Below are 11,827 nucleotides of genomic sequence, written 5' to 3' on the forward strand. Positions count from 1 at the left end.
CCGCGGAGAAAACGGAGAACGCGGGGCCGGGAGATTGGCAGGCCGTCGCTATGAATTTTGGGAGTTGTAGTCAGGCCGGTTGATGCCCGAGAGGCGCGGCCTTCCAAGGCCGCCGCCGCCACGACGGTCTTTTGTGTCGCTCTCGGGGCCGGCTGCTTCGTCGGAGCACCGGCCAGAAAAAGCATCTCTGTCCCGGGCTTGGTGGCGTTTTCAAGCAGGCCGCCGCTAAGTCCTCCTCTTCCGCCGCCGGGCTGAAGGTCCCTGTCTCGCCTGGCGGCCGCCTGAATTTCGCGACAACACCGAACCTTCTTCTAGCGCCCCGAGAAGCAGGGCGAAGAGAAGGCCGCGCTACCCGCGGGGAGATTTTCCCTCAGGAGGGCCGTCGAGCGGGCCCGAGGAAGGCCGAAGCGGGAGAAATCGGGGTGGTGGTGGTGGTGATCCAGGCAGCGTTATCGGCTGGCGACTGTTGCCTGGTCGCGGGCCGGGAGGTTTCGATCTGCCTCGGGGCGGCTGGCGCGGGAGGAGCCCGAAGGCGCCTGGAGAGCGCAAGGCAGGCCTGGAAGAGGAGGAGGCGGAGGCTGAATGCGGCTCCGAGTCGGGCATCTCGACCCTCGCCCTGAACTCTGAACCTTGGGAGTTGTGGGATGCAGCCTGTGGGCGGAGGGCAGCGGGGCTTATAACGCCTTCAAAGTTGACGCAGAGAAACCTCCAGGTAGCCTCAACGACTCTCTAAAACGGCTCTCCAACCTTGGCAACTTTAAGCCTGGAGGACTTCAACTCCCAGAATTCCCCAGCCAGCTTTGCTGGCTGGGGAATTCTGGGAGTTGAAGTCCTCCAGGCTTAAAGTTGCCAAAGTTTGGAGACCCCTGCTCTAAGACGGCTTTCCAACCTTTTCTGTACCCCTAGAACGCCTCTGATATATTCTCACACCCCTTAAAAAAAAACACAATTCTTACATATAGTGATACATATACGCTATAACAGGGGTCTCCAACCGTGGTCCCTTTGCTGGCTGAGGGACTCTGGGAGTTGAAGTTCACAAGTCTTAAAAGGGACCAAGGTTGGAGACCCCTGCACTATAATCTTGAAACTTCTAAACCCAAGTTTTCCCACCCACCGGAATATCGTCTTACACCCCCTGCTCTAAAAGGATGCAAATGACCAGCTGTCTGCAAGGAATATAAATCCTTCCCATTCCCCATGTCCAGTCAGAAGTGAAGAAGCTCCCTGGATGAGAAGTGAAATGTCTTCAAATAAAAGCAAGAAAGTTCCAGTTGACTCTTGAAAAAACACCTTTGGGACCTTCAGAGTTGCCTATGGCACTGCGGCCCATTCAGAAAGAACTTTAGAAGAGATTTAGAAGATGCACTTTTTTTTTTATTATTTGCATTTATATCCCGCCCTTCTCTGAAGACTCAGGGCGGCTTACACTAGAATAGAATAGAATAGAATAGAATTTTTATTGGCCAAGTGTGATTGGACACACAAGGAATTTGTCTTGGTGCATATGCTCTCAGTGTACATAAAAGAAAAGATATGTTCATCAAGGTACAACATTTACAACACAATTGATGATCAATATATCAATGTAAATCATAAGGATTGCCAGAAACAAGTTATAGTCATACAGTCATAAGTGGAAAGAGATTGGTGATGGGAACTATGAAACGATTAATAGTAGTGCAGATTCAGTAAATAGTTTGACAGTGTTGAGGGAATTATTTGTTTAGCAGAGTGATGGCCTTCGGGAAAAAACTGTTCTTGTGTCTAGTTGTTCTGGTGTGCAGTGCTCTATAGCGCTTTTGAGGGTAGGAGTTGAAACAGTTTATGTCCAGGATGCGAGGGATCTGCAAATATTTTCACGGCCCTCTTCTTGATTCGTGCAGTATACAGGTCCTCAATGGAAGGCAAGTTGGTAGCAATTATTTTTTCTGCAGTTCTAATTATCCTCTGAAGTCTGTTTTTCTTGTTGGGTTGCAGAACCGAACCAGACAGTTATAGAGGTGCCAATGACAGACTCAATAATTCCTCTGTAGAATTGGATCAGCAGCTCCTTGGGCAGTTTGAGCTTACTGAGTTGGCGCAGAAAGAACATTCTTTGTTGTCCTTTTTTAATGATGTTTTTGATGTTAGCTGTCCATTTGAGATCTTGCGATATGATAGAACCCAGAAATTTGAAGGTTTCTACTGTTGATACTGTGTTGTCAAGTATTGTGAGAGGTGGAAGTATGGAAGGGTTTTTCCTAAAGTCTACCACCATTTCTACGGTTTTGAGTGTGTTCAGTTCCAGATTGTTTTGGTTGCACCACAAGGCTAATCGTTCGACCTCTCGTCTGTATGCGGATTCGTCATTGTCTCGAATGAGACCAATCACTGTTGTGTCATCTGCGAACTTCAGTAGCTTAACAGATGGATCATTGGAGATGCAGTCATTGGTATACAGAGAGAAGAGAAGTGGGAATCACTATGTTAAGCAATAGTCTTCATCCATTTGTATATTATATACAAAGTCAACTTTTATTGCCCCCAACAATCTGGGTCCTCATTTTACCTACCTTTTCATTTATTTATTTATTAATTAAATTTTTATACCGCCCTTCTCCCGAAGAACTCAGGGCGTGTACAGCCAAAAATAAGACACAGGATATATACAATTAAAACCAACAATTAAAACACAGCAAATTACAAAAGGCTGATAATTTAAAAATTTAAATTTAAAATTATAAAAATATTAATAAAACCCCAATTTAAAATCAAAACTATTATGCCAGTCCCGCTTGAATAAATAGGTGTGTTTTTAGCTCACAACGGAAGGTCCGAAGATCAGGCACTTGACGTAGGCCAGGGGGAAGTTCATTCCAGAGCGTAGATGCTCCCACAGAGAAGGCCCTACTCCTGGGGGCCGCCAGCCGACACTTTGGCGGACGGCACCCTGAGGAGACCCTCTCTGTGAGAGCGTACGGGTCGGTGGGAGGCATAGGGTAACAGCAGGCGGTCTCGTAAGTAACCGGGTCCTAAGCCATGGAGCGCTTTAAAGGTGGTAACCAAAATCTTGAAGTGCACCCGAAAGACCACAGGAAGCCAGTGCAGACTACGGAGCAGTGATGTTACGTGGAAGCCATGAGCGGCTCCCGTTACTACTCGCGCAGCCGCATTCTGGACTTACTGCAGCCTCTGGGTGCACCTCAAGGGCAGCCCCATGTAGAGAGCATTGCAGTAATCCAACCGAGACGTAACCAGAGCGTGGGTGACTGTGCATAAGGCATCCCGGTCAAGGAAGGGACGCAACTGGCGGACCAAGCGAACTTGGTAAAAAGCCCTCCTGGAGACGGCCGCCAGATGTTCATCAAAGGACAGCCGTCCATCCAGGAGGACGCCCAAGTTGCGAACCACCTCCTTTGGGGCCACTAACTCGCCCCCAACAGTCAGCTGCGGATGCAGCTGACTGTACCGGGGTGCCGGCATCCACAGCCACTCCGTCTTGGAGGGATTGAGCTTGAGTCTGTTTCTCCCCATCCAGACCCGTACAGCTTCCAGGCACCGGGACAGCACTTCAACAGCTTCATTGGGGTGGCCCGGGGTGGAAAAGTACAGCTGAGTATCATCAGCGTACAGTTGGTACCTCACCCCGAAACCACTGATGACCTCGCCCAGCGGCTTCATATAGATGTTGAACAGGGTAGGCGAGAGAATCGACCCCTGAGGCACCCCACAAGTGAGGCGCCTCGCGGACGATCTCTGCTCCCCCGTCAACACCGTCTGCAGAGCAGCCAGTCTGTAGAGCAGCAGTCTGCAGAGCAGCCAGCACTAACCAGGAAGGACACGGGTCCAGTAAACATGTAGTTGCGTGTAACCTCCCCAGCAACCTGTCCACGTCCTCGAGAGCCACAGAATCAAACTCATCCCAAATAGCCTCAAGAAGACGTGTCTCCGTCATCTCGGTTGGATCATCGCAATCTTGGTCCAAACTATCCCGAAGCTGAACGATTTTATTGTATAGATAACCGTTAAACTCCTCAGCTCGTCCCTGTAAAGGGTCATCCCGTCCCTCTTGATGGAGGAGGGAACGGGTCACCCGAAACAAGGCGGCCGGGCGGTTATCTGCCGATGCAATGAGGGTGGAAACGTAAGAACGTTTCGCCTCCCTCATTGCCACTAGGTAGGTCTTAGTAAAAGACCTCACTAGTGTCCGATCAGCCTCGGAACGGCTGGACCTCCAAGTACTCTCTAGGCATCTTCTCCGGCGTTTCATCTCTCTCAGCTCCTTGGAAAACCAGGGAGCCAATTGAGATCTACGCCGGGTCAGAGGCCGCAAAGGCACGACACGGTCCAAAGCCCCAGCCGCGGCCCATTCCCAGGCCGCAACCAGTTCTTCAGTCGTGCCGTGGGTAAGATCCTCAGGGAACGGCCCAAGCTCTGTCAGGAACCTCTCCGGGTCCATCAGGCGCCTGGGACGGAACCAACGCATTGGCTCCGTCTCCCTGCGGTGGTGAGCGGCGGTCCGAAATTCTAGGCGAAGAAGAAAATGATCTGACCATGACACCGGTTCCTTCACTATATCTCCTAAATCCAGATCATTAACCCACTGACCAGAGATAAAAATCAGGTCTAGCGCGCCTCCCCCAATGTGTGTAGGGCCATCAGTTACTTGAATCAGGTCCAAGGCCGTCATGGAGGCCTGGAACTCCTGAACCACCGTTGATGACAAGCCAGCCGATGGCAAGTTGAAATCCCCCAAGACCAAAAGTCTGGGAATCTCAACCGCCACGCCAGCAAGCACCTCTAGTAGCTCAGGTAGGGCTGTAGTCACGCAGCAAGGAGCCAGGTACGTGATCAACAGACCCATCTGATTCCGGTGGCCCCACTTCACAAGGAGGGATTCACAGCCAGCTATCTGAGGAACAGTGGACTCCTCGGCTCCAGACTTTCTTTAATCACAACCGCCACCCCCCCACCCCTACCTTGGGCCCCCGGCTGATGGAATGCATGGAAACCCGGAGGGCACAGTTCAACCAGGGGTACACCCCCTTCTGTGCCCAACCAGGTCTCCGTAATGCCCATATAAATAATATGCCTTATAAAGGATGGAAGGCTGAGTCAACCTTGGGCCTGGTGGGACTTGAACTTGCAGTAATTGCAAGCAGCTGTGTTAATAACAGACTGTCTTAGCAGTCTGAGCCACCAGAACCACCAGAGGCCCTTACTTCTTCACACTATTAATTTCTCAAATGTTTATAGAGCCGTCTATCCCATGATTGCGTAGCATAGATTAAAAAGCTTCCTCCTGTTCTACCTGTGCAAATCCACACCCAGTAGATCAGTGGTCCCCAACCAGTGGGAGCCTACAGGGAATGGATTTGCACAAATCAATTGGGAAGAAGTGTTTTGATGTAAGCTACACAATAATGGGATGGACCATGGACGGCTTTATACACATTTGGCAAATAAATGAATAAATAGTGTGAAGAAGTGCCTCTTCTAAATTTCTTTCCAATCGGCTTCATGATGGCCTTCACCACATTATTTTATGCACCTTCACCTTACAACACCCCCTTGCACGCCTGCTGTATTCCACAACCCCCTCCCCGACTTGCTCATCCCAGGCCCAGCACTCAATGCCGCTCCAAAGCCCACCCACCAATCCTTAGTTGTTTATTAATTTTGAAATATAGGATTGCATTGTTAAGGTAGTTGCCTATATGCATACTTTTCATTCTACTATTCTGCAAAAAAACAACCTAAATGACTAAATATATTGCATAAGAAAAATTAGTCATAATTACCCCACTCATACCATAATTATTTTGCTTTTCTTTTTAAATCTCTTATTTTTCACACCACATATTCCTGTAAAATGCTTAATGAAAAGAAAAAAAATAATCATAATGGGAACTTATTCAAGCAACTGTTTAAAATAATCTATGGCTTGGTGCAATGTGAATGTATGTGAAAGAAGGTTTATTTATTATTGTTTATTTATTTTATTAAATTTCTATACCGCCCTTCTCCCGAAGGACTCAGGGCAGTTTACAGCCAAATATAAAACAATATTCATAATAAAAATTAAAAACACTATAAAAATCTAATTAAATTTTGGCTCACATTAAAACTATTAAAAACGATAATAAAATCCCAATTAAAAACCATAACACAATTAGGCCAACCCTGCGCGATGAAACAAGAGGGTCTTGAGCTCGCGTCGGAAGGCCCAGAGGTCGGGGAGTGATCGTAACCCTGGAGGAAGCTCATTCCAGAGGGTAGGAGACCCCACAGAGAAAGCTTTGGGATGGCACCCTCCAGAATCGTAAGAGCACAAAAGTGCCTACCGTTCCTGTCCTAGTGTTCTATTCATTATATCAAATTAATATAGTTGATGCATATTTATATATACATATATATACAAATATAATAAGTTCAAACCCCCACTAGCAGTTAAAAGGAAGAAACAGCTGCAATCACACATTGCTCCTAGAAGCACGAAGCTGAAGCCTGAAGATGACGAATGAGACTTCGTCGAAACATCGCCAAGACACTTCCAATCTTACACGGGAGAAAACCCGAACAACCAAAGACCTATATACAAACACCCGTGAAAACCTCAGAAAACAAATATATATATATATATATATATATTCTTCAAGATATGTTGTTTTATCTATGACAATTGTTTATGTATACTGTTGTGACAAAAAGAAATAATAAAAAAAAAAGAATCCTCACGCACATAGATTTTCCTCACAATATTGTGTGTTAACTGCTACCATCTAGTGGCAACTTCTTTCCCTGAATATTTGATGTTCTTAAAAGGGCCTGGTTCTTCTGGAATTACAGTCTAGAGAGGAAACTGATTTTCGTATTTATGGTTTTTTTAAAAAAATCACCAAAAATAGGGACAAAAACAAATTTCCTGACTGAATAATTAATCAATGGAACAGCTCGCCTCAGAGTTGTGAATGTTCCATCACTGGAGCTTTTAAAAAATAGACTGGATGACTGGGAATGGTGTAAGGCTCCTGCCTTGAGCAGGGGGGTGGACTAGATGACCTCCAAGGTCCCAGCCACTATGATTGTGTATTCTATGTTTTAATTACTACACCTAGAATAGTAATTAAAAACATCATACCAAGGATTAAAGCCTTTTGTGGGTGAATATTAGAATCCTAGAACAACAGATTTGGCAGGGACCTTGGAGGTCTTCTAGTCCACCTCTGCTCAAGCAAGAGACCCTATACTATTTCAGACAAATAGCTATCCAACGTCTTCTTAAAGACCTCCAGTGAGGGAGCACCCAGAACCTCTGGAGGCAAGCCATTCCACAGATTAATTGGTCCCACTGAGAGGAATTTTCTTCCTAATTCTAGGTTGGAGCTCCCTTTGATACCCTTCAACTTGTTACTTCTTGTCCTGCCCTCAGGTATAAGTCGACCCTTCTCTGTGACAACTCCTCAGATATTAGAAGACTGCTGTCATATCACCCCTAGTCCTTCTCTTTGTTGGACTAGACGTATTCAGTTCATTCATCATAGGTTTAGCCTCCAGATCCCTTATTCTTTTTGTTCTTCTCTTCACTCTTTCTAGGGCTTCAGCATCTTTTTTGCATTGTGGTGGCCCAGAATTGGATGCAGTATTCCAAGTGTGGCTAGTGTAGCATAGAACGGTACTACCGCTTCTTGTGATACTGATGGTATCTATCCTTCTGTTAATGCATTTAGGTACTGCCTATACAGCTAACATCAAAAATATCATCAAAAAAGGACAATAAAGAATGTTCTTTCTGCGCCAACTCAGTAAGCTCAAACTGCCCAAGGAGCTGCTGATTCAGTTCTACAGAGGAATTATTGAGTCTGTCATTGGCACCTCTATAACTGTCTGGTTCGGCTCTTCAACCCAACAAGAAAGACACAAGACTTCAGAGGATAATTAGAACTGCAGAAAAAATAATTGCTACCAACCTGCCTTCCATTGAGGACCTGTATACTGCACGAATCAAGAAGAGGGCCATGAAAATATTTGCAGATCCCTCACATCCTGGACATAAACTGTTTCAACTCCTACCCTCAAAACGACACTATAGAGCACTGCACACCAGAACAACTAGACACAAGAACAGTTTTTCCCCGAAGGCCATCACTCTGCTAAACAAATAATTCCCTCAACACTGTCAAACTATTTACTAAATCTGCACTACTATTAATCTTCTCATCGTTCCCATCACCCAGCTCCTTCCACTTATGACTGTATGACTGTAACTTTGTTGCTGACAATCCTTGTGATTTATTTTGATATATTGACCATCATTTGTATTGTAAGTGCTGTACCTTGATGAAGGTATCTTTTCTTTTATGTACACTGAGAGCATATGCACCAAGACAAATTCCTTGTGTGTCCAATCACACTTGGCCAATAAAAAAAATTCTATTCTATTCTATTCTATTTTATGACTTGCATTTGGTTTTTCTTGCTTAAGTGTAAGACTTTACTTTTCTAACCACTGTTGGATAGGGCCCAGTGTTCAAGTTTGTCAAAGTGTTGGCTATTCCCCACAGCTTGGTGTCATCTGCATATTTGATGAGTTCCCATTATGTTTCCCTCAACTAAGTGTTCTGGGCCTAAGAGAGAACTTTGAGGTGCCTCCTGCATCATTCCCTCAAATGTAAATGTAATTCTATTGAGGATTACACGCTGAGGGCGGTTGGTCAGCTGGTTATGAATCCATCTGGTGATGATGCTATCTAACCCACATTTTTTTGCATCTTACCCAAAATTTGGCTGTGGTCTACTTTGTCAAAGGCCTCGTAGAAATCTACGTAAGTTGTGTCTGCAGTATTTCCCTGATTCCACTTTGTCAAAGAATGCGATAAGATTCTTTCTTTTGTACATAAGTGCACAAAAGTGCCTCCCGTTCCTGTCCTATTGTTTCCTTCCAATATATGTGCTTGTATATAATGTTGTGACAAAATAAATAAATAAATAAAGATTTGTCTGACATGATCTGTTTTTGACAAACACATGTTGGCTTCTAGTACAGGTAATCCTCCACTTACAACAGTTCATTTAGTGACTATTTGAAGTTACAACGGCACTGAAAAAAATGACGACCGTTTTTCACACTGACAGCTGTTGCAGCATCCCCGTAGTTATGTGATCAAAATTCAGATGCTTGGCAACTGACCCATATTTAGGATAGTTGCATTGTCCCCGGGTCATGTGATCCCCTTTTGTGACCTTCTGACAAGCAAAGTCAATGGGGAAACCAGATTCACTTAACAACCTAACTTATCAGCTGCAGTGATTCAGTTAACAACTGTGGCAAGAAAATTCATAAAATGGGGCAAAACTTGCTTAAATGTCTCACTTAGCAACAGAAATTTTGGGCTCAATGATGGTCATGCCAAGAACTAGCTTTTAATAGCTTTGCTCATTTCTTAGTGCTTGCAGGTTCTCTTTCAAAGAGGTTTTAAAATCTTAAGATGTACAAAGATGAGATTTATTTATTTATTTATTTATTTATTTATTTTATTAGATTTATAAACCGCCCTTCTCCTGAAGGACTCAGGGCGGTGTACAGCCAAGATAAAAAGAGACAATAAACAATTAAAAAATAAATTAAAAAACTTATTACACAGTGTGGCCGAAATTAAAATAATTAACATCTAAAAACCCCAGTTAAAACAAAAAATTTAAAATTATAAACTAAACAATTAAGAAAGCCCCGCACGAACAAACAAGTATGTTTTCAGTTCGCGGCGAAAAGTCCGAAGGTCAGGTATTTGTCATAAACCAGGGGGAAGTTCGTTCCAAAGAGTAGGGGCCCCCACAGAGAAGGATCTTCCCCTGGGGGCCGCCAGCCGACATTGTTTGGTGGACGGCACCCTGAGAAGGCCCTCTCTATGGGAGCATACGGGTCGGTGGGAGGCATGAGGTAACAGCAGGCGGTCCCGTAAGTACCCAGGTCCCAAGCCATGGAGCGCTTTAAAGGTGGTAACCAAAACCTTGAAATGCACCCGAAAGGCAACAGGAAGCCAGTGCAGTCTGCGCAGGAGAGGTGTCACATGGGAGCTACGTGAGACTCCCTCTATCACCCGCGCAGCTGCATTCTGGACCAACTGAAGCCTCCGAGTGCATCTCAAGGGGAGCCCCATGTAGAGAGCATTGCAATAATCCAGGCGGGAGGTAACGAGCATGAGTGACTGTGCATAGGGCATCCCGATCAAGGAAGGGACGCAACTAGCGAACCAGGCGAACCTGGTGAAAGACTCTCCTGGAGACGGCCGCCACATGATCTTCAAGCGACAGCCGTGCATCCAGGAGAACACCCAAGTTGCGCACTCCCTCCTTTGGGGCCAATAACTCGCCCCCAACAGTCAGCTGCGGTTGCAGCTGACTGTATCGGGGTGCCGGCATCCACAGCCACTCCGTCTTGGAGGGATTGAGCTTGAGTCTGTTCCTCCCCATCCAGACCCGTACGGCTTCCAAACACCGGGACAGCACTTTGACAGCTTCGTTGGGGTGGCCCGGGGTGGAAAAGTACAGCTGAGTATCATCAGCGTACAGCTGATATCTCACCCCGAAGCCACTGATGATCTCGCCCAATGGTTTCATATAGATGTTGAACAGGAGGGGCGAGAGAATCGACCCCTGCGGCACCCCACAAGTGAGGTGTCTCGGGGTCGACCTCTGCCCCCCTGTCAACACCGTCTGCGACCGATCGGAGAGATAGGAGGTGTCCGACAACGGGCCGCAATTCACGGCTACCCAATTCGAAGGGTACTTAGCGGAAGAGGGCACCCGGCGACGAACGGACTTGCAGAACGATTCATTCGGAGTGCCAAGGAAGCGCTATATAGAATCACCCCCGGTGATTGGCAAGCCAAAATCGATACCTTTCTAGCAGTACAACACAGGACCCCCTGTGTAGCTACAGGGCGCAGCCCATCCGAACTATTAATGGGTCGGAAACTAAGGTGTCCCTTAGATCGATTAAACCCAACATATTCCCCTGACAGGTACCAAGGCATCCATGAAAAAACCAGGGAAATGACAAGGGGTGATTTAGTGTAGGCACATAACTATAGTGAAGGCCCAGCATGGCTTAAAGGAACAATCACTGGAGTAACTGGCCCAAAATCATATATAGTGGACCTGGGGGATGGCAGAGTATGGAGGCGCCACATAGATCAACTACGTAGAAGGGTACAAAACAAACCAGAAACCGCGCAACCAGACCCTGACTACCCAATATTTGAACCAACAGCTAACTTAAACCCGCGGCGATCGGAGGACTTATCTGAACTTGAAGAAGTCCAGCGACGCCAACCGGTTCCTCCTGAAGACTGCAGGGACGACTCTGCAAATAATCCAGGGCCGGAGGGCCCAGAGGAGGAGCTGGGAGGAACAAACAGTCCCTCCGACCAGCTCGACCCACTTCCAGAGAATGAATTGCGCAGGTCAGAAAGAGTTAGGAGACGCCCTGTCTACCTGCGTGACTACGTGGAAAAATAACATGCAAATTCCATGCAAAAAAGTGGCTCAATGCGTTCTGGGAGGGGAAGAGTGTTATGTATTTAAACTTTAGGAGGGAAGTTTGGGCGGGAACAAGCACGTTGCTGATTGGCTGATGCCTCAGCCAAAATAGTATTTAAAGAGGGGTTTTTGCTGTTGGTCTTTTGCTGGGTCACAATAAACTAAAGAGCTGTTGTCACTCGTGTGGTCTCCTGCCTCGTTATTGCCCGAACTTAACACTAGATTAAAGCGGTTAACATTAAATCTATTGGTTGCTCTTGTATTGTTGCAATTAAAGCTGAAGTAGTCTTTAACAGGAAGGACA

At 46.3% G+C, this 11,827-nt stretch overlaps 1 long non-coding RNA gene across 1 annotated transcript; it reads left to right on the top strand.

Moving 5' to 3' along the window:
* The first annotated feature begins 186 nt into the window (after positions 1-186).
* Positions 187-8,975, top strand: LOC131184166 (uncharacterized). Its single transcript, XR_009151932.1, has 2 exons — positions 187-712; positions 7,713-8,975. It is a non-coding gene; the product is annotated as an uncharacterized LOC131184166 (long non-coding RNA).
* The last annotated feature ends 2,852 nt before the right edge of the window (positions 8,976-11,827 follow it).

Source organism: Ahaetulla prasina, chromosome 12 (assembly GCF_028640845.1).
Source record: "Ahaetulla prasina isolate Xishuangbanna chromosome 12, ASM2864084v1, whole genome shotgun sequence".
In the NCBI taxonomy this organism is placed as follows: Eukaryota; Metazoa; Chordata; class Lepidosauria; order Squamata; family Colubridae; genus Ahaetulla; species Ahaetulla prasina.